Source organism: Mustela lutreola, chromosome 2 (genome assembly GCF_030435805.1).
Source record: "Mustela lutreola isolate mMusLut2 chromosome 2, mMusLut2.pri, whole genome shotgun sequence".
NCBI classification, from domain to species: Eukaryota; Metazoa; Chordata; class Mammalia; order Carnivora; family Mustelidae; genus Mustela; species Mustela lutreola.
This window is the reverse complement of record NC_081291.1, coordinates 101,414,207-101,442,068: the sequence shown is the minus strand read 5'-3', so window position 1 is coordinate 101,442,068 and position 27,862 is coordinate 101,414,207. Positions and strand designations below refer to the sequence as shown.

Here is a 27,862-nt window from a genome sequence, read left to right as displayed (position 1 = left end):
TTCTTTCTTTCAGATTTTATTTATTTATTAGAGAGAGAGAGAACAGAGGAAGACAGAGGGAGCAGGAGAAGCAGCTCCCCACTGAGCAGGGAGCCCAACATGGGGCTTGATCTCAGGACCCTGTGATCATGATCTTAGCTGAAGGCAGATGCGTAACGAACTGAGCCACCCATGTCCCTCCAGAATTAAGATTTGAATCCAGGTTTTTTGACTCCAAAGTCTGTGCTCTGCCCACCTCAGTGTACCACTTGCCCAAACATGATTTCCCTTCATTGGTGTCCCATTTCCTTTTCTTCATCATGTGTTTATGTTCCTAAGTTATCACACTTTCTTCTTTAATAACAAAGCTTTCACACAGAGGAACAAATGGTAGACAACAGTTTAATGTCTGAACCGCTTTCTCTCTGAAGACATCTTTATCTTAATAAGATTAAAATTTAAAAAAAAAAAAAAAAACTAAGATAATACAACTCCAGCAGTGGAATTCCATTCCTTGTGTAGAGAAGGAAATTTGGGGATATGTAGGTGTCTGTCAATGCCTGAGAATTTTCAGCAGTTGAGCTGAACCCAAAACTGGCTATACCTTCTGCATCCTTCTTTCCTTCCTACCTTCCTTACTTCTTTCCTTTATTCTTTGCTCACACTAATTTCCAACTCCTTTGTATAAAGGAGTATCTGACTCATCTCTTTTTTTATATTAATATATAATATATATTATTAATATATAATGCATTATTTGTTTCAGGGGTACAGGTCTGTGATTCATCAGTCTTATGCATTTCACAACACTCACCGTAGCACGTACCCTCCCCAATGTCCATTACTCAGCTACCTCATCCCTCCCACTCCCCTCCCCTCCCCTCCAGCAACCCTCAGTTTGTTTCCTGAGATTAAGCCTGACTCATCTCTTAAGAGACCGAACCCACAAAGTTGCTGTGGACCTCTGGGAGGGAACTGCGGATAGAGGACACAGGCTTCAGTGGTGAAAACAAAACTTTGCTCAATTTATAATTTTCTAAATCCATTCCAGTTCATGTCTAGTTCAATTTTAAGTCTTGTGAGGACTCCTCTTTCTGGAGTCCTATGCCTTCCCTGTCTGAAAAGAGTTTTGAATTTTTGAGAATGCTTAACTTGCTAGTGTCAGGAAGAAGCCTGTTTCTTCCTGCTATGGACCTCAGAGTCTGTATGAGTTTCTTCCATAAATTCATGCTGTCCATTTCAGCCGTCCCTCTCATGTCCCTTTGATGTGGAAGGCACTCTGAGGCCCTGAATCTGATTTTCCATTGCTCCAGGGGTGCATCTGCAATGTACAGGTGGGGATGGGAGGAGCCTTCCCTGTTATGGGAGACAGGTGGCCTTGCCCAGAGATGGTCAGTGAGAGCCTACTTGCTCATAGGCATTTTATTCTGTGGCTCAGTCTTTAGTGAGTTCTTCTCATTCAGCATTGGTAGATAGTTGCATATTTACCCTTGAGCTTCCAAATTCCAATGGTTATTGCGTTGAAACTCAGGGATTCGCTAACACTTGTCAGAATTATTCTGTGTCTACTCATTCTATCAGTCCAACACACACACACACACACACACACACACACACACACACACACCATTTAGAAAGCTACTGTAGCCAGGACATGCTAGCTGCTTTAGGAAATGTAGAAATACAGGCTCTTTATCCTATCACTCAGTTTATACTTTTACCTATACTGAAAGCATTTTTCAAAACTAAAGTCAGGGTATATGGTAGGGCACTTAGTTTTTGTTTGCTTACACTTTTTTTCTTTAATTTTATTTATTTGAGATAATACAAGAGTGAGAGAGAGAGAGAGAGAGAGAGCATAAGCATGGGGAGCAACAGGCAGAGGGAGAAGCAGTCTCCCTGCCAAGTAGGGAGCCTGATATGGGGCTCGATCCCTGGACTCGGGGATCATGACCTGAGCCAAAGGCAGACACTCAGCCGACTGAGCCACTCAGATACCCTGTTTGCTTACTTTTTAAAGATTTATTTATTAATGAGAGAGAGAGAGAGAGAGAGAGCACAAGCATGTGGAGGGGCAAGGGCAAAGAGAGAGAGAGAGAGAATTTCAAGCTGATTCTGTGCTGAACAGGACCCTGAGATCATGACCTGGGCTGAAATTAAAAGTCAGGTGCTCAACGGACTGAGCCACCAAGATGCCCTTGGTTTGGTTTTGAAGTGAAAGAATGTTGTATCAAAACTTGCTTAAGCAGGAAAAAAAATTTTTTTTAGCTCATTTAACAGAACCATCCAGTTATAGTTTCAGACTCAGCTGAATTTAAGGACTCAGTTTCTTTCCACATCTCAGCTCTGCCTCTTTCTGTCTTTACTGTAATCTCAGGTTTCATGTGGTAACATGATGGTGGCAACAAATCTCAAACTCTTTTCTTCTTACAGTTTAAATCCAGAAATGAAAATACCGGTCTCTTTCCCAGAAACACCAGCCAAGACTTACTGCTTTTTTATTGGTTCTGGTTGGGTCATGTGACCATTGCTAAACCAATGGCCATGGCCATGGAAATGCAGTGTGGTAATTGGCTTAGACTCAAGTTCTGTGTTCAGAGGTGGAGCTGAGCATGGGCTGAACCCGCTCAGAGGACTTGGTCTCTGTGTGGGAGGGGGTCCTTCTCCAGAGGGAGGCAGTGGTTAAGTGCAGAATGGCCAGTAGATGATGGGGGGCAGAACCTGTAAATACTCACCACACCTGATCTGACCAACATTTTTGAACTTCTAGAACTAAAACAAGATTGAGACAAGTAATATGATGCCAGTGTATTGGATTTCTGGAACATATTTTTTTGTGCAATGACAAGTCTGTCACTGAAAATCAGTGATTTATAGTTACTGAACTGCTACCTCAATCCCTATGGCCTTTATAATTATTTGGTAATATCTCCCAAGAGAAACTAGCAAAGAAAAAAAAAAAACAGTGTCTCACCCAGTCTATATATTGTTGGCAATTTTAAAAGAGATTGTTTTGAAAACCTATTTATTGTATGTGCTGAGAACTTATAAATTGCTTTCAACACTTTCCATGGAAGTGTGAAGTGCACTGAAGGCTGCCAACAAAATGCCGAGTCAGCCCATTGACAGAAAAAGGAAGAGAAACTTTTGGAAAAGACATTATTGTTTCCTATTAGCTTACTTTCCATCTGAATCTGAGCAGCTGACCTGAGGAGGGAGGTAGGAGAGGGTAAAGTCATGAAATGCTGAGAAAGCCCTTTACTAATGGTTTCAAAGGGAGAGAGGCCACCTTCATCATTGTCATTCTAAGGGAAACACCCATAACTTCAAAGATGTTGGAATGCTTCTTCTTGAAGAGGAAAACTTTACAGTATGAAATAGAGACCTCAGCATAAATTTCTTTGGGCATCTTTTATTAACAGACTCAGGCTAACCAAATGATTCCCCCAAAGCTCATCAAATTTCCACGAAGTCAAGCAAACTTATTAATCATGAAATATTCAGTATTATTATTGCACATATTTTAGAGTGAAGAGAGAACAGCTAATTTGTTCCAGGACGGTGATCTGATCGCGTTGGAGAGGGAGACATGCTGAGTAGACCAGAAAGCAGGACAATGGATGAATGAATATAAGTAACTAGAACCCGTTCAACCCATGAATTCCTATGAGAAACTTCTGTTCCAGTAGATACAGGGTCTCACAAACAACAGAGCAATAAACATCCTTGCATGATGTTTCTCCTTGTCCTTGGACTTGTGTAAGAGTTTCTTCCAGGTGAGTACTAAGATATGGGGCTGTTTCTAGTCAATCATATCTGCTATGTGCCCCTTCAACATAGCAACCTCAGGTACTCTTCTCTTAGCCAGCCAGTAGAGAGTAATTGTTTCATTTTTGTCAATAATTGGCTGTTTTATCATGACATCAAATCTTGTGTCCCCCTGAGAGGGAAATAAGCAGAAGCCCATAAATGTTGAAACTACTGGGAAAAAAAAATATGGTGTTTTCTTATTTCAATGTGCAATTCTCTGATTAGCAGAGAGGTCAAAATTTCTTTATATACTTCTCAATAACTTGGGGTTCCCTTCTTGTAATTTGACGATATCTATTGTTTATATTTTTTAGGTTTTTTGCTTTCTTATTGCTGATAAAATAGAATAAAGGTGAAGGATATGTGTGTAAATCACAATTTTTTAAAAGATTTAATTTATTTATGTGACAGAGAGAGAGAGAGTGTAAATCACAATTTTTTAAACCATTGTCTTATTGACATATGGGCCATTTTCAGTTTGAAATAAAGCAGGATGTTTATTATTTGAGAATGTACCAATATAATTCACCATTGCAAAAGACTAACACATAAAGAAATTTATTCATCTCAGTAGATACAGAAAAAATATCTGACAAAATAAAATAACACATGATGAAAACTCTCAGAAAGCTAGGAATAAATGGAATTTCCTCAACCTGATAGAGCATTTAGGAAAACCTGCTGTTAACATCCATATTTAATGGTGGAAAATTGAATAATTTCCCCTTAGGCTAAGAAACAAGGGAAAGCATCATCACTGTTACCACATCTATTTACCATTTCCTAGAAGTCATAGCCAGTACAATAAGGGAGGAAAAAAGAAATAAGAGTCACCAAGATTGGGAAAGAAATAAACTGTCTTTATTCACAGATGACATAATTGTCATCTAGAAAATTTTAACAAATATATTAAAAAAGCTATTAGAACAACTAAGTAACTTTATGGGTTTATAGGCCAGAGGGCCAATCTACAAAAATAAATTATATTTCCACATATACTAGCAACAAAATCATCAGACTTACAATTAATAATGCCATTTAAAATAACATCAAAAATATAAAATCATTAAGGAAAAGTATGAAATATTTAGGGAAAACATTTAAAAATACACACAAAATCTGTACATACTAAATATATTTTTAATATACAGAAAAATATATTCTGAGAAAAATTTTTAAAGACTTAAGTGACTTCCAGTTTATGGTTCTGTAGTAAGAATCTTGGACATCTCCATTCTTTCCTAAAATAAATAAAAAGCTGAATGACCAAAAAATCAACAACTCTTCTTAGATCCATTAGAGGGGGAAGAAACAGGGCAAGCTACTACCCGCAAGATTGGAGAGACAGACATGTGAATGCAGGGAGTCACAGCAGAAGTCAGAATAGGAACTAGTGCTGAGGTAGGAAACTCTGAGCTGTAATTGACAAATTACTGGAGCTAATTGTGGACAAATGTGAGTGTTAAAAACTACAGGGCGATCTAGTTGTGGGGTGGATCCCATAATTCTGTGAGGTTTACCTCTAGGGGCTAGACTAGTTTCCCACAGTATATATCTAGGGAAAATACCATTGTGATTGCAGAAGACAAAAGGAATCTTTTGAAACAGGCCCAGGTACTCTGTTCTTAACAAGGTATACCCTCAGGGGAAACTAGTTAATCAGAGCTTAACTTGAGGGGTTATTTATCAGACTAACTGGGGGAAAAGGAAATGACTAGTTCTAGATGGCTCTAGCAGTCTTTTTCAACCTAAGGTGGGGAAGAAAACAAAACAAAACAAAACAAAAAACAAAAAAACAAAACAATAACAACAACAACAAAAAACCAAAAATGAGAAAGTTGTGTGAAGTTCATAGTCCTGAGGCACAGGCTCACTGAAAAACTAAGACCTAATCATATGACTATGGAAAGCTTTCCCTCCCATCAAAACTCACCACCACATTTCTAAAGGCCTATTTACAACTTTCTTTCAACAGCACATCATATCCAGCTGTCAAAAAAAAAAAAAAAGAACAAGGCATACCAAAAGGTAAAACACAATTTGAGAGATAGAGTAAGCATCAGAATCAGAAATGTCAGTGATGTTGGAATTATCAGACCAAGAATTTAAAACAATTATGATTTATTACGTTAAGGGAATCTAATGGATAAAATAGATATAATGCAAGAACAGATGGTGTATGTAAGCAGAGAGATATAAGCCCTAAGAAAGAACCAAAAAGAAATGCTAGAGATGAAAAACACTGTAAGGGAAATTTAAAATGTTTTGATGAGCTTATTTGTAGACTGGGTACAGTTACAGAAAGAATGTCTAGCTAGAGGATATTTCAGGAAGTCCTTCAAAACTGAAAAACAGAGAGCAAAGACTGGAAAAAACAGAACAGGACATCCAAGGACTATGGGATAACTACAAAAGGTATAAACTGGTAATGGTAAATGGTAAATATCAGGAAAGAAGGGAATAGAAAGAAATAGAAAAAAATATTTTAAGCAATAGTAATTGAAAATTTGCCCACATTAATGTCAGACATCAAACCACAGATCCAGAAAGTGTAGAAAACACCAAGCAAGATAAATCCCAAAAAACTACACATAGGCATCTTATTTTCGAACTACAGAAAAATAAAAGATAATGAAAAATTCTGAAAGAGCCAGTGGGGGAAGAAATCTTATTTGTAAGGGAACAAAGATAAAGGATTACAACTGACTTTTCAGAAATCATTAAGGCAATAAAAGTGTAGTGAAATACTTAAAGTATTGAAAAAATTAATCTAGAATTCTGTACCCTTTGAAATTATCTTCAAAAGTGAAGGAGAAATTAAGACTTTCTCAGAGAAACAAAAATTGAGAGAATGTGTTGCCAATATATACCCACCTTGCAAGAAATGTTCAAAATTCTTAAAGCTTCTTTTTTTTTTTAAAGCTTCTTCTTCTTCTTTTTTTTTTTTTTTAAGATTTTATTTATTTATTTGACAGAGAGAGATCACAAGTAGATGGAGAGGCAGGCAGAGAGAGAGAGAGAGGGAAGCAGGCTCCCTGCCGAGCAGAGAGCCCGATGCGGGACTCGATCCCAGGACCCTGCGATCATGACCTGAGTGGAAGGCAGCGGCTTAACCCACCGAGCCACCCAGGCGCCCCGAAATGTTCAAAATTCTTTAGAGGGAAGAAAAATAGTATCGTTCAGTAACTTGGATCTATATAAAATAAGGAGGAATACTGAAGAAGTAATACATGAAGGTAAAATAAAAACTTCTATTTTTCTTACTCTTACTTGATCTAATAGGCAACAGTTTTTTCAAAATAATACCGACAATGTATTTGATTACGCATGCTATGTAATGTGTGTGTATATACACACACACACACACACACACACACATATATATATGTATATATATATACTTATGTATGCATAAAATAAGAAATGGAGTAATATGCTATGTTTATGAATTTGAAGGCTCAGTATTATTAAGATATCAATTCTCCAGAAATTGATCTGTAGATGTCAACCAATTCCAGTCAAAATCATAGCTGGCTCCTTACAGCTTCTTTCACAAGCTGATTCTACGGTTTTTATAGAAATTCAAGAAGCCTAGAATAACCATAGCCATTTTTGCAGAAAAAAATAACAAGGGAGAATGTACAGTTTCTAATTTCCAAACTCACTGTATAAAACTACAATAATCAAGGTAAGATTTGGCATAAAGATAGATATATAACTCAATGAAATGGAAGGAAAATTTCAGAAATGGACACATACATACATGTCCAACTGATTTTCAACAAGGTGCTGTGAAAATTCACTGGAGAAAAGCTAGTCTTTTCAATAAGTATAGTGAAAGCATTTGGATAGTAATTTGGAAAGAAAAATGAACCTTCATCCTGACCCTCATATAATATACAAATATTATCTTAAAATGGATCATAGTATCATGTAGAAGCTAAAACTATAAAATTTCTAGAAGTAAACATAGAAACTGTTTGTGGCAGGCTTAGGTAAAGATTTCTTAGATAAACACAAAAAAGCAGAAACTATAAAAGAAAAAAGAAAGAAAAAAAAGTCCAATAAATTGGACTTCATGGAAACCAAACATTTTTGTCCTTTGGAAGACCCTGTTAAGAAAATGGAAATGCAAGCCTCAGACTAGGAGAAGAAGATATTTGCCAGCCCTATGTTGGATAAAGGACTTGTATCCAGAATATTTAAAGAGCTCGTGGGGCACCTGGGTGGCTCAGTTAAGCGTCCGATTCTTGATTGTGGTTCAGGTCACGATCACAGGGCCATGAGATCAAGCCTCGTGTTGGGTTCCATGTTTGGTGTGGAATCTGCTTTAGGTTCTCTCCCTGCCTTCTGCCTCTGTCCTTCCCCCCTGCTCGCTCTCTCTCAAAATAAATAAATTTTAAAAATATTTAATAAAATAATAAAGAACTCTTAAAACTTAGTATTGGGAATCCAAACAACCCAATTAAAAAAAATGTACAAAGATTTGGTAAGACTCTTTATCAAAGAATATACAGGTATGGCAAATAAGCAAAGATAATTTTATTTATTTATTTATTTATTTATTTATTTTTTAAAGATTTTATTTATTTATTTGACAGAGAGAAATCACAAGTAGATGGAGAGGCAGGCAGAGAGAGAGAGGGAAGCAGGCTCTCCGCTGAGCAGAGAGCCCGATGCGGGACTCGATCCCAGGACTCTGAGATCATGACCTGAGCCGAAGGCAGCGGCTTAACCCACTGAGCCACCTAGGCGCCCAGCAAAGATAATTTTAAAAAGATAATTAAAATCAGTTGTCATAAAGGACATTCAAATTAAAATATGCCTGAGATACTATGACACATACATTAGCATGACTAGATTAAAAAAGACTGGCAATGCCAAGTGTCAAAGAGGATGTGGAACAACTGGAGCCCTTGTAAATTATTAGTGGGAGAGAAAAATGACATTGCCACTTTGGAAAATAGTTTGGTATTTTCTTATAAAGTTAAATATACATTTACAGTATGACTCAGCCATTGCAGTTCTAGCTATTTATCCTAGAGAAATAAAAATATATCCTACATAAAATATTTTTAAATAAAATTCATAGCCCCTCTATTCAAAGTAGACAAAAATTGGAAACAGCAGAAATGTCTGTTAACAGGTGAATGGATAAATAAACTGTGGTATATTCATACAGTAGAATACTACTCAGCAATAAAGAGGAACAACCTAACCTAATGGTAGAGGCAAGAACAGAACTGAATTTTAAAAGCACTATGGTAAGCAAAAGAAGGCAGGCTCCAAAGACTATATATTCTAAACTTACATTTTATGACATTTTAGAAAGAGCCAAAGTCTAGAAGCAGGATGCAGATCAGTAGCCTGAAGCCAAGAACTTTTCAACTACGTGGTCCACTTACCTGGATTTTTTTCAGTAAATACAGTAGAGTACTATAAATATATGTTCTCTTTCATATTATTTTTTCTTTTTTTTTTAAGATTTTATTTATTTATTTGACAGAGAGAGATCACAAGTAGGCAGAGGGGCAGGCAGAGAGAGAGGAGGAAGCAGGCTCCCTGTTGAACAAAGAGCCTGATGCGGGGCTCGATCCCAAAACCCTGAGATCATGACCTGAGTCGAAGGCAGAGGCTTTAGCCCACTGAGCCACCCAGGCGCCCCTCATACGATTTTCTTAATAACACTTTCTTTTCTATAGCTTTTGTTTATGGAAGAACACAGTATATGATATGTATAACATACAAAATATGTATTATCAACTGTTCATGTTATTGATAAGGCTTATGGCCAACCTGCGCTATTAGTCGTTCAGTTTTAGGGAGTCAAAAGTTATATGGGGATTTTCAACTGTGTAGGAGTTGGCCCTCCTAACCCCCACCCACACTGTTCAAGGATCAGCGGGATGTCTTGGCTGTGGTGGTAGTTATCAGATCGTATACTTTTGTCAATCACACTGCTCATTTAAAATGGGTGACTTAGTAAGTTAGACAAAAAGAAATCTGATTTTTAAAATTGTTGTAGCACCGGTTGTGTTGGTTATAAAGTTTTCATGTTGTCACACAGGGAATCAGTTCTCAGAGTGCTGGAGAGCCTGGGTTAAGGAGGTAGTGGGGTATGGTGAGGATAGGGGAGCAGCCTGGACTGCCCAGGTGCTGGCAATTTTGGAAGGGACCCACTTCCTTTAGTACATTGCAGCATCCTCTAACACATCACAAGAATGTGATGTCACATTTCTTTCTGTTGGAGCCCCCCTCACCACGGTGGGATCCACATTTGACAGCACAAATGAAACTCCCAGTGTCCATCTGGTGAAGAAGTAGTGGGCTGCAGAACAGATGAAGAAAGTGGAAGGGGAAATACCACTGTTTTTGTCCAGGGGAGAGAACAGTAGTCTAGGAGTTAGACCAGAGAAGCACCTGCCTCTAGGACTTGTGCTGACTCTCTGATGTAGGCTCCTTCCTCTGTTGACAGACTGACTCAACCAAGGTTGGATGGGCATTTTCCTGAGCCTGGCCCTCTGTGATCCACCAGGGCTTGGGTGGCACTCACATTTGTTCCTCATTTCAAGATTCTCACTGCCCAAGAAGAAAAGCAGACATGGGCATAGGTCACTGTCATAATGCATTTGGTGAGGGCTGTGATACAAAGATGTGTTCAGGAGGGAACGGGGGCCAGGACTCTTGAACCTCGGCACTTTCACCTATTAAATGTAGGTAACAGCAACAGCAACCTCCCCAAATTAACAAATATCTAACCCTGCATTTTCAAACTCCACATCATTCATGTTGCCTAAAGAAGCAGCAGTCACAGCATGAAGTAGTTCTCTTCTATGCCCTGGCTAGCTTAGCTCTATCTTTCCTGATCGGAGTATGGCCTGCGTCTGAAGAAACTAATCATAATAATAGCCACCAGGTGTTGTGCAAACATTATACAATTTAATCCTCATAAACATCATGGAGGATCTGTGCCGTTAAGCCCTATTTTACCCAGGAGAAAAGCAAGGCTCCTAAAAGTTATAGACTTGTCAGAAGTCACCAAGCCAGTGAGCACTGATTCTGGTGGAAGACAGATAGGAAGGCAGGACTCCTTGACTTCTTCTTCTTCTTCATTATCCTCCTGTTGTTTTCAAGGATCACACATCCAACTGCCTGCAGGAGCCAGGTAGGTGATGTGGAAGAGGGAGATAGTGTCAGACAGGAGGGTGGAATAGTGGAGACTGAGTGGCGGGGGATGTACCCTGTCTAAATTAGCAGTTCCTCAGCTCCAGCCAAGTTTTGCCAAGCATGAGTGCCAGCTCCATGTGACCAGCTCCTCTGGTTTTCCAAGAGAAAGCAGAAATCTGAATCCAAAAGTTAACTCAACAGTAAAATATCCTGATTTTTAATTGTTAAATACTTCTAAAATTAACAAAAATTTTGCATTGGGAACCTAACTAAGCACATTGTAGGTGAGATAAAGTCCCAAAAGTTTGTAACATCTGGTCTGTATAATGTCATTTTAATGTAAGATTAAGAACTAAAAAAGGAATTTTGCCATAGACTATATTCAGAGATGTGGCATATTGTATCAGATTTTTGGATCACATCCTACTTTAAACCATCTTTGCTGGTATATTAGACAGGGTTTTCCAGAGAAACAGAACCAATAGGATGTGCGTGTGGATGTGGGTGTATGTAAGAAGAAAGAGAGAGATTTATTTAAGGAATTGGCTCATGGGGTAACAGAGACTCGGGAAAGAACCAGTCTTGCAGTTTGAGTCTAAAGGCTGTCTGCTGCAGAGTTCCTTTTTTCATGGGGGAGGCCTTCAACTGATTGGGTGAGGCCCACCCACACAACAGAGGACTTTGTACCTTATCAAAGTCTATTGATTTAAATGTTAACCTCATTCAAAAACATTGTCACAGAAACCTCCATAGTTATGTTTGGCCAAATATCTAGATACTGTAGCCCACCCAAGCTGATACATGAAATTAACTATTGAAGTTGGTAATTTACTTATTATTTCCACTATGCCCAACCTAGTCTGTGATACATATTCATAGGGGTACAGTTTGAAATCAGAACTTTGCTGAGAAGTCATTTTGCATGCTTTAGTTTTTTTATATAGTATATGATCATTTGTATTTATTCTAAGAATCTGACATTGTACTACAATGAGTTTTGCTAGTGAAATGCCCCAGTTTATCCACTGTGGTAGGTGCATTAGGTGTAGTAAGGGTTCTCCAGAGAAACAGAGTCAATATATGTTCTGAATATAAGATATAATGTAATATAATATATTCTGAAATAAGAATATATAATATAATGAGAATAAATAAGTGAATAAAGATATTTAAATAAAGGTATTTATTATAAGGTATTGGCTTTTGTGATTGGGAGCCTGAGAAGTCCTGTGATCTATCTGCAAACTGGAGAACCTAGGAAGGCTAGTGGTGTAGTTGGAAGGCCTGTGACCCAGAGAGTCAATGGTATAGATTACAGTTCAAGTCTGAAGGCCTGTAATGGAGAAGTAACTTCCTTTGGGGTCTGGAGCCTGATTGTCTGAGCTGTGATTAACTGTCTTACATTTGGGTACCATGTTCCATATGCGTTGTCTTAGAACACAACCCAGCCAAACACCTAGGAAACAGAGAAATGGGGGAAACAGCCTCTCTTCCAGACTCTGCAGCACTGTTAGAATAATTTTCGAGGGAAAGGCTGAAGTTAGGTTATTTGCTACTGCTTGGAACAAATTTATCAGTATAGACCTCTGGGTTAAAAGCTAAGAAGCTGATGATGTTGAAGGCTAAAACTTTTGAATCAGTGAGTGAGATTTTACCCAGCTACAAGTCTATGGGTTGTATTTGGTGAATGGACAGAGTGCCTTGATTTGCATGCATATTATAAGCAAAGAATCCCTCATTTATTACTTTATTTACTTCAAGGGGGGAAGTTCCAATTCAAGATGGTGTCAGTGGAAGACTCAACTCATGTCCTCCATGAACACACCAAATCATACCTATTAGTAGAACAGTTCCTCCTAAAGAAGACCTGAGGGCTGAGTGAACAGCTACAGCATGACCAAAGCCAGAGAGAATTGCAAGAGAACAGCAAGAGAGATGGACAGAGCTTCAAATGACAATAGGGAGGGATAGCCCTGAGGGATCAGGAATAGATTCCTCTCTCCTTGGGCACAGAAAAACAACAAACAAACAAACAAACAAACAAACAAAAACCTGTGGTTTAAAAGCGCAACTTGAGCTATGTTCCCATGTGCCGCATGTAGGAGGTTCCACAATACCAGAAACAAGAGGTGTGTGCTGGAGACTGGGATTCCAGCTTCTAGCCCCGGCCAGCTTTTTAGGTGTTGGGAACATGAAACAACCCACTCTTGCTCTCAGCATCCTCATCTCATGAATAGGAGAGTTTCCTTGGATGAGTATTTCTTGCTGCTTTTTTGGTAATTTACTCTTCGGGTGACTTTTCACATGTTAATCATTTTGTAATATCATTGTTTACAGAAGGAAATAAATGGCAATTCAGTCTTTCCTCTAGCATGGTCAATTCAAATTTCCTTTTTATTATTGATAACTCTAGAAATGTCTTTTGATTTAATAACTTATTTTTAGAAATGTCATGTAAATTTTTAGGATTGTTGTCACACTTGGGGAATACTCAGTTAAGTTTCCTCCATATGTGTCTCATCTAATGACATATATGCTTATATATTTGTACCTAACATCACAAAATTGGGCAGTTCTGTCCTTTATGCAATTTCTGCATTCTTTGAGGCATCTTTTTCTTTTGTCTTCTATAATATGTCAAAGCCTGTTACCCAATTCGGTTGATATGCCCTTAGAGGAATTGACCGAAGCCTATTTAAAATGCTTAAAAATAAGCAAAAGAGAAAAAGAATAATGGAAATTTTTAAAAGGCATTAAAGCAGCTACACAGATCCATTGAATGGGAAGAATTGCACGTGTGATAAATACCTATTTGCTAAAGATGGATATTCAGAGGAATTGCCTACTTTGGACGCCTGCTTGATGGGAGGAGCCGTGATAGACAAAGCGTGCTCTGTACTCCAGCCTGGGTCCTTCAAAGGCTTCTGCAGGCCACTAGGGAATTGGGTCTCTGTGACCAAACACCTACCCATCCTGCTTGGTGTCACAGAAATGCAAGAGGTCCTGTATCCCTGACTTCTGTATGGAAACACACCTCCTTACCAATTCATACATTTGTATTTTATGGAAACTAAAAATATTGCACTGAATGTATTTTCCTCCTTGTTTTGCAGATTTAGAAGCTCCCACTGAACTGTGGGACCTTAGTAAGTGTGAAGGGCTCTGAAATGTACATTTTAGGAATTCCTAACTTAGGAATTAGGAATTAGGCTTCGGTGTCTTGTTCTGATGCTTGTTAACCAATTAATCTTTTTTGTATATTGCATACAGATTTCAAAGCACCACAAATCTTTTTTGGAAAAATAATAGAGATATAAATAGAAAAAAAAAAGTGATGTTTGGAGAGCGAATGGCTCATGGGGAGTTGAGCAGAGGAGATATGATTAAAAAAGCTGAGATGGAAGGGGATTGGGCTTTGAATTTGAAGAAATGTGGGGAATGGGATGGGGGAAGGGATAAGAAATTAAGCACAGGACCAAGATTTGAGAGAGTGTTAGCGAGGAGAGTGCACGGAAATCAGAGCAGTGAGGACAGCCCAGGAAGAGAGAGGAGTTTCCAGCCACACCCCAGGGCAGTCTAATCACCACATCTTATTTAGTTAGCAATCTTTTTTTATTTGTCTGGGTGTTTTAAAGATTTTATCTTTTTCACTGTGACATGTCAACTTTTGGATTAATCTGCGTCAATCCTCCTTTGTACTCAGAGCAAACTTTTTTTCTTTTTTTTTTTTAATTTTTTATTTATTTGACAGAGAGAGATCACAAGGAGGCAGAGAGGGAGGCAGAGAGAGAGAGAGCGAAGCAGGCTCTCCGCTGAGCAGAGAGCCCTATATGGGGCTCGATCCCAGGACCCCGGGATCATGACCTGAGCCGAAGGCAGAGGCTTTAACCCACTGAGCCACCCAGGTGCCCCTTTTTTTTTCTTTTTTTAAATTTATTTTCAGCATAACAGTATTCATTATTTTTGCACCACACCCAATGCTCCATGCAAACTTTTTTTTTTAAGATTTTATTTACTTATTTATAAGAGAGAGAAACAGAGCACAAGAGAGGGGGAGGAGGGACAGAGGGAGAAGCAGACTCCCTGCTGAGAAGGAAGCCCGAAGAGCAAACTTTTAATTTGAGATTTATATCTCTTTTAAATCCTGAAAATGCTCTACTTTTCCCCTCAAAATGACTCCTCTGCTGTCCCCCATGTCTCTTAGTGGGTTTTTCTGATAATTATCTCTGTTACGGCTGTCCTGCAGCTCACTTCCTCTGAGTCGGTTCTCCTACTGTATCCAGTTTCTTGTACACTTTGCCTATTAAGTTATTTCAGTGACTGTATATTTAATTTTCAAGGTTTCTAACTGGTTTTTCTTTTGTTATTTTAACTTCTGCATGATTTTGTCTCACACTTTCTGTCCCTTTATTGGTGATATTTCTTCTTACTGAGGACCTTAGATATATGCTTTAAAAAAAGCCATTTTTAGACTATAATTTTACTTCTGTTTGGAGTGAATTCATGGAATTATTAGTTTATTTTGTTTTAGGTCTTTTATCAAATTGGATTTCCTCAGGTGTAGTAGAATTTTTGTTTGCAGGCTTATCTTAAGAGGGAGGTCTTGGCCCATCTCCCTACCCATACATACATGCACTATTTCGCTTAGGATGCATTTGACTTCCACCAACATTAGTTAAACCATATGGCATGTATTATTTCCTTTAGGAGTATGGAGGCTGGATGGTCCAAGGGTCAGTGAGTGGTCCAGTAATATCAGGATGCCAGGTCAGTATCTTTCCTTTTCCTCAACAGCTGCCAGAGGCTGTCTCCATTTCATGCATCCTGTCATTACATAATAACATCCCAGGTGAGTTGGGAGATACAAGCAGAAGACAGCAGCTTTTCCCCCACAAATGCTTTATTTCAAATAAAACCTTTCCCAGAAGCCCTGAGGAGTGAGCCTGATAAGGGTCCTTTACCTGGTGTTCAACACGTATATTATCTGGATACTGCAAGAACAAAACTCCAAAAATGGAGAGCTCAGCAAGACAGCAGTTCCAGTGTCCACTCACCCCTTCGAATTTCCCTTCCAATTTACCTCCATAGACACTGTCGTCTCAATTTTGAACTTGGCTATAGTTTTTTTACATTTCTTTTTATATTTCATCTGTCATTACTATGTGCTCAAGATTGGAGGAAAGGAAGGGAGCTTCAACTTTGTGGTATGTGCTATCTTGACCCAAGACCCATTCTTCTTTCTATTTTGAATTATGGGATATGAGTCCTGTGTTGGGTAAATGATCAAACTCACACAAATAACTTGGTTTGAAGGATGTGGGCCAGAAGGATAAATACAGAGTTACCTTTTATAATCTCTATGTGTGAGGCTTAAAATGAGTGAAGCTCAAATCAGCAAGACATAAACACCCTCAACAAGATACGTTCAACTTAAAAGGGCCCACTTGCCCACCTTTCAGCTTATTAACACTTGAGGGCAGAGACTGTAGCTCAGATATACTTTCCATAGGACTTGAATTCCAAAATCCACCTCTAAAGTGATAAATTTTTGTTACTTAGATCTTGAATTAGCTTCACTATGGCAGTTGTGGTGAGGATCAATATTTAGTCTTGGTTAATTTAACTGGAGTATGATTTCGTACTTGGAAACAATTGGGGTAGTATATGAATCCCTTGTCCCATGGAACCCTTTAGCCTGCCTCGTGGAAACTTGCTGTACACCCCACAAGGCATGGAGTCAGAAGGGGGCTGGAGAGTAGAGGGACTCCGGGCCTTGTCTGCATCTCTCCCACCAGAGGGCCTAGGTTACAGATACCTTAGGACAGCAAGCTAATAACACACTTCATTTAACCCACACTTACTTGTCAGTTGCTGGCTTTTCTAGGCTGGCTAGACGAGCTTTGGAGGCAAGGAGGGGCTGTTTCTAAGACTTATTTTCAGAACTCATTTCCCCGTGTTTCTTTTAAAGAAAGTTCTGAACAGCTTATTTACTATTAGTTTTTCCAAGGGAATTGGAATTCAGTGTTTCAAAGGCCTTGTTTTCAGAATTTTTTTCCCCCCCACTTTTTCCCTGCCAAAGACAAAAGTTAGCTCTATGCAGTTTACCAAAGACCAGTCACCCTAACACCTTTGTACCAGCTCATCCTTCTCCATGGCCCCAAGGTCAAGGAACACAGCAGAGCTGTAGGCTGCTACAGGTGTAAGATCAAGACAGTCCTCAAAAGCCTAGCCTACCAGGGAATGAGTTGGGTCTTCCTCCTTCTCAGGGTTTCTGCCTATGCATTCCTGGGTCCAGGTGGAATGGCCGAGACAGCAAGGTGCACAGAATGTGTAGTTTATCTACAGGGGGTGAATGAATCAGCGGGAGCATTGCCAGATCTTTTCCACTTAAGGAGTTCCGAAGCTTGCTCGTTGAGGATATGCTTTTTCCGTTTGTCGCGAGCAAAACCCCTGTGTCCCGCCAGGAGGTCGCAACGTGTAAAGAAGAGATAGAGAGATGGATATGATGTAACTCATTTGACCTTTATTGGGACGAGGTCCGCACCACTATCGTGGCCCGGTCACGGTCCGCTGACGTTGTCACGGAGAAGGAGACGTCGCCTCACAATCTAGACAGAGAGGTCACCGCAGAAGTTGAGACTGAGAACCAGCGAGTGGTCGGCAACGAAACCGTCAGGACGTTGGTAGCACGGGCGATGATGTTCTCCTGACAGGGAACTCGCTTCACCTCAGTCCCACCCGATGCCTCTTTATATACTGTGCTAAGTCTCCTTCACAAACATATTACATCACTTGTTTTTCTTATGCTTACACACCAGAAACATACACACGTCGTAAACATGTTTTAGTTTACGATATTTCGCACAAGTTAAGGTATTTACAACTTGTTACTCCCCGCTAATCTTATCACTACACGCATATGGTCTAGACTTATTTGCTATGTGGTTAGTTTGTATTTTGTTCCTTTTGCCTGTTTTTCATTTAGTAGGGGTTTGCACCTACTACATATTATTTATTTATTTATTACACTTTATTTATTAAAGGTTCGTACTCACTACACCGTTCTAACCTGAGATTATTCTCTAGGATTGTGGTGTATCTCTTAAACAACAGTAAAGAAAATTTACTACTTGAAGCTAGACAATCAGGCTAACAGGCTCAACCAAGGGGCGCGAGGGTGGCTCAATCAGTTAAGCATCCGACTCTTGATTTCAGCTCAGGTGATGAACGTGGGCTCCATGCTTAGTGGGGGAATCTGCTTGGGATTCTCTCTCTGCCCTCCCCACTCGTGCTCTTTCTCAAATAAATCTTAAAAAACAACAACAACAACAAAAAAAAAACAGGCTCAACCAAAGATTATTTGTTTATGAGATGTGACTGTGTTTGACCTTGTGTTTTACCATTAATTAGAGTTCAGACATTGCAAAGTTACATGCTGACTTGAGTTCTGCTTGATAGAAAAAAAAAAATTATGGTTTTATTGCTCTGTAGGACAGTAACTAGTTTCACATCTGGCATAGCACTTATTTTAAATATGTTTTATGTTTTGTTACTTTTTTCCCTGAAAATCTTATTCAAGTGTTCTTTTGTTCTAAATGCCTTTTACTGAGCCCTCTGCAAGGCTGTTCCTCACACACTCTTGGAAGAAGCTCTCCCAGCTTACTGGCATGTACCTGTAGTGAGCAGGCCTAGCTCCGTCATTTTAAAGCCTCTTCTCCTTTAAGGTACTCTGACTTCCCATGGGCCAAGGTAAATCCCATCAAACTCAAGGGCAATGAACTTCTCCAAAGGAGGTGGGAAAAAATGTTACCTAAACAAGTATCTAACCTACTATAACACTTAATTTTTATGTGTCAAATAACTGGGCCATGGGATGCCCAGACAGCTGGTTAAATTTCCGGGGGTGCTTGTGAGGGTGTTTCTAGAAGAGATTAGCATTTGAATTAGTATCCTGAGTACAGCTGTTGGCCCTCCTCTGTGCAGATGGGTCTCATCTAATCCCCTGAGGGCCTGAGGAGAACAAAAAGGCAGAGGGAGGAGAGAATTCTTTCTCTACCTGAGTGCTGAGCTGAACTTCAATGTTCTGTCCTTTGCCTTTAGATTCAACTGGGGTTAACATCATCAGCTCTCTGGTTCACCGGCCTTTGAAACACACTACTGGCCTTCCTTAACAGGCAGCAGATCATGGAACTTCTCAGCCTCCGTAACTGCGTGAGCAGTATCTTATTACATATATTGGCTCTGTTTCGCTGGAGAACCGTGACGAATACACCTACCACAGTGAATGAATGGGAGAATTTCATTAGCAGAACCCATTACAGGTTCTTAGAACAAATAAAAGTGATCGTGTGCTCTACAAAATATAAAAGCACGCAAACTGACTTCTCAGCAAAAGCAAATTGCACCTCCGTAAATGTGTATCACAGACTTCGTGGAGCACGGTGGAGAGAGTAAGTAAATTTAACCGAACATGGTAATACTGTAATCTTGCACTCGTATCATGTAGAGTCGTGTGTGGCTTTTTGTTTCTGTTTTTGTTTTTAGGGAATGCCAGCTGTATGTAACTTTGTAGGAGGTAAACAGGGACAGGTGATATAACTGTTTATAAAAGACTAAGTTTACATCCATCGCAGAAACCTCTAGGATGGAACAGCAAATTTGAGTCAGAAAGAGGTAGGAGATCTGGAGCCTGGGAGCCAAATACGGCCCACCCCCATTTTTGTAAATAAAGCTTTATTGGAGTCCAGTCACAGGCATTCCTATATGAGTGATCTGTGGCTGCTTTTGGGCTGCAACGGCAGGGTTGACTAGGAGGAAAAGAGATCACAGGGCCCACGAAATCTGAAACAGTTTGTTTCTGGCTTTTTTTTTTTTTTTTTCTTTTTAAGATTTTATTTATTTGACAGATCACAAGTAGGCAGAGAGAGAGGAGAAGCAGGCTCCTCACTGAGCAGAGAGCCTGATACAGGGCTTGATCCCAGGACCCTGAGATCATGACCTGAGCAGAAAGTAGAGGCTTTAACCCACTGAGCCACCCAGGTGCCCCTGTCTCTGGCCTTCTATGGAAAATGTTTGTTGACCCCTGATCTAGAAGGACACCACAGGTATGATTTTTACCTACTCTTGAGTTGTCTCTGGAGACCTCACAGCCTGCACAGGGTAGCAGGACAGGCCTTGCTAATGCTCCAGCCTGTGGCAAGTGGTGCCTGCCTGGAGGTGTGGGGCAGGGCTGCCCAAGGACCTACTGAGCACTCCTGCCTCCTGGCTCCTTCTCAGGCTTCCTAGAAAAATGTTTCCTGAAGGGAAAAATCCCTCAAGAATTAGAAAGGCTTACCTCTGTTAAACATCTTGAGCTGAAAACGAGATATTCATGTGAAAAATGTGAAAAACTGAATTTGCAGCAGTAGGGACAGGCACCAGCAATGTCAGGCTGCTCTCTCTCCACTGACATTGCTGGGATTAAAAATAGCTGTTCTGTTTGTCCTTCAGCCTGTATTGAACTGGAGCTTCTGAGCTGAGTTCTCCTTAGTTTCACGCTTAATGAAGCATAATTTGTATTAATAGCAGCTATTAAATCTAGAGTGCTTAATAGGAATTTAGAGTGGAGGCCCTGAGTCATTGTGCTCCTCCAGTGCGGTCCCCCCGGGAGCTGAGCTCAGGCCCCAAACGTCGGTGGCAATGATCGGATGCCTGGTGAGGTAAAGCAGCTGTGGAGGAGGAGCAGGGCTCTGAAGATCCAGCTCAGCCTGGAGTCTGTCCTGCCCCAGGTCTTACTGTGGTCTTGTGGCGGCCCCTGGGTGGTGTAACTGCCGTATTCCGGAAGAGGCAGTGTTGGGTGCTGGAGTGCAGGTGGGCCTGGCTGTGTTACAGACATTGCATTCAGATTGGGGTTGTGCTGTGTGACCTGGCTCTGGCCCCCTGAGCTCTCTGAGCCTCAGAATGTTTTTTAGCCTGGGAAATTCTAGTAATCAAATGGGTATACTACAAGAAATGAGAGTCGCTATCAAGAACTGTAAGACGCAGAGAAACGAAGTTTTGATACTGCTTCTCCTGTGTGTTTTCCCATCCTCCTATAAAACCATCTCTATTGTAGATGTAATATGGAAGGACTTCTGTAGAAAATTACTACGGGAAACAAAATAGCTCTCTTAGACCTGCATTAGCAAACATTTCCTTACGTGTCCAGGCTTCCTTCCATTAGCATACATTGTACTCGCATTTTCACTGCCTTGTAAATCCCCTCCTCTAATGTCTGTCTCAGGGCCTCTGCCCCCCTTCCTGTGGGCTCCTTACAGGCTTTGGGAGAAGAAAGTGTCTTTGTCATCTGTGACTTGCCATCGTCTCGCCCAGGGTCTCGCGCCAAGTAGGTATGTGGTTATGGGATTGCTGTGATCACAGTCATTTTACAGTTAAGAAAACAGTGTCAAACACAGGGTCTAATTCTCTTAATACTATCACCAGCTGCTTGTCCTTGCGCAGATCACTTAGTCCGTCTGGACTTCAATTTCCACATCTGCAAAATGGGGCTCATAAAAGTATACCTCCTAGGTGGTTGGGAAGATAAAAATCAGGCACTTAGGATGTGCTTGTGCCCTGTAGTTATTCTTAACCAGAATTGCCCTCTGGTTATTCCTTGCAGGAGCAGGAAAGACGAGGTGCTGTTGGTGCCTAGCCAGTAGCTCTTTCTGTCAGTTGTGTACTCAGGGTGAAAGTCCTCTTCTGTGCTGACCTATGGGGCTGGGCCACGTGGTGGAGGCCTGACTCTGGGTGCAGCTTCTGCTCAGCACAAGGGTAGGTGGGAGACCTCAGCAGAATGGGGACCTTCTGAGAAGTGACCAAGTTGGCAGCTTCCCTTTGGAGGATACTGTTTGAAGCAAGCCATTCCAGCAACGTCCTGGGAACTTTAAGCACCCCCAAGAAAAATGCTTTTCACAATCTACGAAAGCACCCCCCCTCCAAAGCAGGGGGATTAATAACAGCTTTTGTCATGGCAGCCCGTGGGAAGAGTGACAGTGAAGACCGCTGGACACAGGCTGGACCCCCGCTGAGTGACCCTTTCCAAGGAAGCGGTGGTGGTGGGAGAAGGGGAGAGATTTCTTACTGCTTTAGCAAACAGTGAGGAGCTCTGCTTCGTCCACAAGCAGATGAGCCTGTAGACCACCCAGAGTGTCTAGTGATTCTCTCAGGTGGTTCTTCATTTCTAGGACGCTGGCTTAATTCTAGTGATTCAGGGACCCAGGTGGGCTTTGCTGGTCTGTGCACATCAAAACCAGAGTTCCCAGGACATTAGAGCTCTGGTGTGCAGCTGTGTGTGCTCTCTGACTTGGCACTTCCCCCAGCCCCAGGTATCACAGCCTTTGGGATGAGAAAGGACTGGACACTGGCAGAGCACTACCCCATGCAGTGACCTTGGGATTCTAAGGGCTAGGGCAATATTAGCACAGTTGGCTCACAAGCTGCTTGTTTCCTGAGCAAGGCACAGGGTAAGGTCGTGGAGAGAAACCTGGAATGAGGGTCCCCATGCACTCGGGAGTGGACCCAGCTTTTGTGTGTCCTTTCCTGAAAATAATACAAAATGATCGTAAAAGTAGATGAACAGTTGGAATACCTAAGTGGCACAATCGGTTAAGCATCTGACTCTTGATTGTGGCTCAGGGTCATGAGATCGAGCCCTGCATTGGGCTCAGCTGCTTGAGATTCTGCCTCTTCCTCTGCCCCTCCTGCTTGTGCATGCTCTCGCTTTCTCTAAAATAAATAAAGCTTTCTAAAAAAGGTAAAAGGTATTTATTTATTTGTTTGTGTATTTGACAGAGTGAGGAAGGGAATAGAAGCAGGGGAAGTGGGAAAGGGAGAAGCAAGCAGGTTTCCTGCTGAGCCGGGAGCCTGAAGCAAGACTATCCCAGAACCCTGGGATCATGACCTGAGCTGAAGGTGGATACTTAATGAGTGAGCCACCCAGGCTCCCCTAGATAATTTATTTAGAGGGAGAAAGAAATAGCATCAATTTTCAGATTTGTAAAAGCTGACAAAGCTAGCAAATAATATTATTTGAATTAACAGCTAGACTCAACTCTGTAATTTTTAGTAATCTGTTTTCATGGCATATTCTTTAACTGTCAATTCATGTAAGGACAATTTTGTAATGTGATTTACTGTGAGGACAGAAAGGTGATTCAGTCTCTCCTCTCACGTTGTTTATTAGACATTACTGTCTTTTATTGGTAGTTTAGGAAAACCTCTTCCATCCTCATGAATCCTTATAGTATGTCACGGAAATGTGAGAATTGTTGTAAATTTGGAAAAAAAAAAACTTCTATTTTCAGTATATGGATCATATTTCCTTCTGCTGTTTGTGTCTTGTTTGGTGGTAGTCTAACCCTCATCATCTTTTATATCTTTTCTGTTATTTCATGATCTACACTTTTTGGATACCATGATTCTTTCCTTGTCTTTATCTGAATTTCAACATTTTGGTCTCATGTGGTGTGAGAGGTTTGGATATGTTGACACCTCTCCCGGTCTGTCTTTCAGTTGTTATTTTTGGCTTCTGTTAGGATATTTCCTTTCTGTTGTATTTGAGTTTTGGAATGATCATTGATTCTGAAAAAAATATACAAACTTGATCTGTAAATAAGGAACACACAAAGAAATCCAGATACATTTTAAAATACTAGTACTTTGTATTTAACTGCATAATTGTGAAATCAGCTTACTTTTAGACAATATATATTGACTGTGTTGGGAGTTTTGCCAGGCAAATTTCAAGTTTTTTTTTTCCTGCATCAGTGGTAATTTTTTTTTCCTCTCAAGATTTTGTTTAAATTCAAGTTACTTTACCTACATCAGTGATAGTTAGTATGCAGTTTTATCTGAAACTTGCAGATTTTTTGGAGGAGAAATTGTATTAGATATGCTGTGATACATGGGGACATTTAAAATGTGCTATTTTGTACATAGACATGTTCTCTGTAGTATTGCTGTAGGTTTGCGCCTTATAGCACAAGAATTAAGATAAGATTTATTTTGTTACATTTCCATAAAAAAGAATTTTAAAATGTGTTTCAAATGTATAGTTTTGTATACAACATTATTAGATGTATTCCTGAGAAGAGAGACCTTTTTATCTCTGGTGGCACTGTTGAAGATAGTGCCGATAGGCACTGAAGCTTTTGCTTATAATTGTAATCTTACTGTGGTTGTAAGACGGAGCTCTGACTCCATGCATTTTTGAACTTGATTTCTCTTCCACCCCCAGGTGCTGTGGAACATGTTTATGCTGTCCTGCAATCCCTGGATGTGCGCCTTTGTACAAAATGCTGGAGGAGTTGGCACAGTGGGTGGTAAGAGTATTCCCCTGGAAGTGAGAGCCCTGCAGAGCCCTTTTGTAAAATACTCACTAAACAATCCCACAGCTGTTCCAATGTCAACTACAGGAAGGGAAATGACACGGAGGGGAAGTCAGCTGGAGAAAGATGGCATTATTAACGGATTGTATTTAAATATCTTATGTCTACACATCATGTGACCATGAGAACACATTGTTGGGGCCGCTGTCAGGGCCTTGGGAAGGGACTGGGCAAGTGAGGGGCACTGAGGAAAGGATCCTCAGGTTTGTGGGGGAATCCACCTCTGTGGGCCCATAGGAGCTCACCCAGGAGGGAGGGAGCAGGGGAGATAGGCTAGGAGACAGACCATGCAGGGTGATATGACGGGTCCATGTCAGAGAGAAGTGAGGGCAATGGAGAAGGAGAGAGGAGGAACCCAGGCCAGCTTGGAGGGCAGGGAAGGCATCCTTGAGGAGATGATGGCCAGGCTGAAACCCAAATGATGGCCAGTGCTTAGCCAGACCAGAAAATGAGAGAGAAAATGAGAGAGGCATTTCAGGTAGAGGGGACAGTGAGAGCAAGGGCCCAGAAGTGTTGGGTATATGCAGAATCCAGGGACAGACAAGCAATTTGGTATGGCCGGAATTCAGAGTACCAGGAGTGCAGAGAAAAGTGGCTTAATAGAACAGCAGAGGTGGGACGGTGAAGGACCTAGAGACCATGGTAAGGGGAGGATAAGTCCTGGGAGACACTGGAAGATGCTGAGATGATCTGCATTTAGAAGGCTCACTTGAGGCATGGTTGATTGGAAAGGAGTGGGAAGAGACTGGGCTGGTGCATAGCATGGGGGAGAGAGGCTGTGTGTGAGAAGAGTAGTTCCGTGTATTAGAAAAAAAGAAGGAATGAGGGGAGAAAAAGAAAACTTTGGATAAATGGGAATTTCTAAGTATAACAACCCAGGTATCTGGATTGATGTGATGTCAAATAAGGGGATAGAGGGAGAGAAGCAGATTGGATGGGGGGAAGATGATGGGCTGCTTGAGGTTCTTACAGTGATGATTCCTGGTGAAAGGGCCTCAGATACACCCACACCACTGAGGAACCTGCCTAGTGGTGACTTTTGCAAGTCAGTGAAGCTAAAAGCAGGCATGAGCTCCTCAAAGGAGACAGCATGGTGTGAAAGAAGCAGGGGCATAGCTCCAAACCCTGAAACACTAATACCGAAGACAAAAAAAAAAGGGAGTGTTACAGGAGCCGGAGAAGAAATAGTAAAATGTAGGAGAAAGCTCAGACTCCAGGGAATTTTCTTGAATTTGAGCATGACCTAGAAAAAGCTAGAATTAGGTAGAGTTTTCAAGGAACACTGGATGGTTGGGGAAGCCCAAAAAAGGGCAAGCATGTTTTCCTTTTTATAGTTTCAGGTGATTTTCCATGTTGACATCATCTGGTGATTGGAGGGGAAAGCTACCATTCTCTTTTTATTTTTTCTTTGAGGGACTGGAGAGAGTATAAAACCATAACCTTCTCAGTATCTGAGGGAGACATTCCATGAAATTAGTAGAGAATATAGACAAATACCAGATAATGGAGGTTTTTGCCTAAAATTATCCTGTCACTACCTCTGACCTAAAATATGAACCCAGCTTTTGCATATACATTTGAATTTACTAAAGATATTCTTTAACTCCTATGATAATAGTTTTGTGTTTTGCCTTCTATGTAGATGAATATAGATACTCGTTATCTCAATTAATTAGCCAGAATAATGCTATGTAATTTAACACAGCAAAAGTTTATTTCCCGATCATAATTCCTATCTACCATGGTTCAGTTGGAGTTCTGCTCCATAAGGCTATTGAGGGATCCAAGCTGACAGAAGGTGCCTCATCTTGAAGCTTCACCATCTGGAACACTTGGCTTCCTTAGTCACCTGAACAGAAAGAAAGCGAGCTGCCGTGTTACGGCCTAGCTCTACCATGCTTTGTCCCAGAAGGGGTATGTACCGCTTTGATCCCCAGCCCTTCGACCGGGACAAGTTAAGCAGCTCCGTTTAACTGTCTAGGGGTTGGGGTGTGGAAGAGTACACCCATATATGGTAGACGGTATATGTCTGAAACACCCAATATATAAATCCCAAGTCCCCCAAAATAATTTAGATCAGAAAATGCAAACCAATAAGAAAACACCTTACAATTAATATGAACAAATAACCGTAAAATGCTTTTATTGGAAATTATCTAAACAAATACAAATGGAAACGCTTCCATATAATTTTACAATGTCTGGTTTCATTGGAAGCAATTTATTTTTTAAAACCCTAGTAATTTAGATTTTGACATAATATTTTTAATATTAATTGTAATACCACATTAACATTCCACTTACATATTTTCTGATACTAGTTTAATTAAGAGTAACCAGAGTATTTTTTATTGCTGTCATTTTTATATGAAAATAAGTGTAGGAAATTCAGAAAATTACAGTCATAAGAAGTTTTAGCTATTTTGTTTTTGCCGTAAAACCCAGTCTTAGCATAATTTAAGTATGTCATGGTATGTTTCTATCTTTGCTTTCTGTAATAAGTGCACAAATACTAAGAGATAAAACACATAGTCACTTAAAAGAAATTGAGTTTCAACAAAAACTTAATTCACCAAGAGATTTTTTTCTCATTCCAATTTATAAGGAAATTACTAGACTGTGAAATGTTAAATTTCCCACTTTTATTATACAATACATTTTTATATGGAAGGTAAAGCATTTAGTACAAAGTACCTATGTCTGGAATTCCTAATCATTTAGAGAAAATAAAGCTCATGCGTAACGTTTTTTTTTTTTTGTTTTTTTTTGTTTTTTTTAAGTCAGGGCATAGTTTCATTTCCTTTTCTTTCTTTCTTTTTTTTTTCTTTTTTCTTTTTAAGATTTTGTTTATTTATTTGACAGAGACACAGAGAGAGAGGGAAAACAAGCAGGGGGAGTGGGAGAGGGAGAAGCAGGCTTCCCTCTGAGCAGGGAGCCCAATGTGGGGCTCGATCCCAGGATCCTGGAATCATGACCTGAGCATAACCTGAGCATGACCTGGGGCAGCCGCTTAATGACTGAGCCACTCAGGCACCCTTATTTCCTTTTCTTGGCTTAGTTGGTTAAGCATCTGACTCTTGATCTCAACTCAGGTCTTGATCTCAGGTCGTGAAAGTAAATCCTGCGATGAGCTCCACGCTGGGCATGGAGCCTACTTAAAAAAAAAAAAAGAGAGAGAGAGAGAGAGAAAGAAAGAAAAAGAGAGGAAGAAAGGAAGGAAGGAAATTTAGCTTCATGTAAAGAGAAATGCTCCTCCTTTATTTCTCCTTTACTCACACACATGAGACTTCTGATATCATATTGTGTGGGTTTTCCACACAGCAAGCAATTGTCTGTGACACCAACTGGGTGTCCTGTAATTCGCTTCAGTTCTGATACCATCTCCTTGGAGTGGTGAGGGCTCAGTCCCACAAGACTGCCCAACTTCAGATGCCAGTCACAGGCCCCAGCTTGTCACCTGTGCTTCTGACTGATAGGTTATAAATCAAGGTCCCTACAGC

The 27,862-nt window shown here is 40.4% G+C and overlaps 1 long non-coding RNA gene across 3 annotated transcripts in view; it reads left to right on the top strand.

Moving 5' to 3' along the window:
* Positions 1-27,862, top strand: part of LOC131824600 (uncharacterized) — a 101,297-nt gene that overhangs the window by 36,634 nt on the left and 36,801 nt on the right. Inside the window, exons 5-8 of one of the 3 annotated variants that reach the window (XR_009350911.1) lie at positions 15,664-18,680; positions 19,057-19,406; positions 21,218-21,323; positions 24,212-24,296. This is a non-coding gene — a long non-coding RNA (uncharacterized LOC131824600). Of the gene's footprint in view, positions 1-15,663; positions 19,407-21,217; positions 21,324-24,211; positions 24,297-27,862 lie in introns of all 3 variants that reach the window. The other 2 variants (XR_009350910.1, XR_009350912.1) reach the window with 2 other exon arrangements.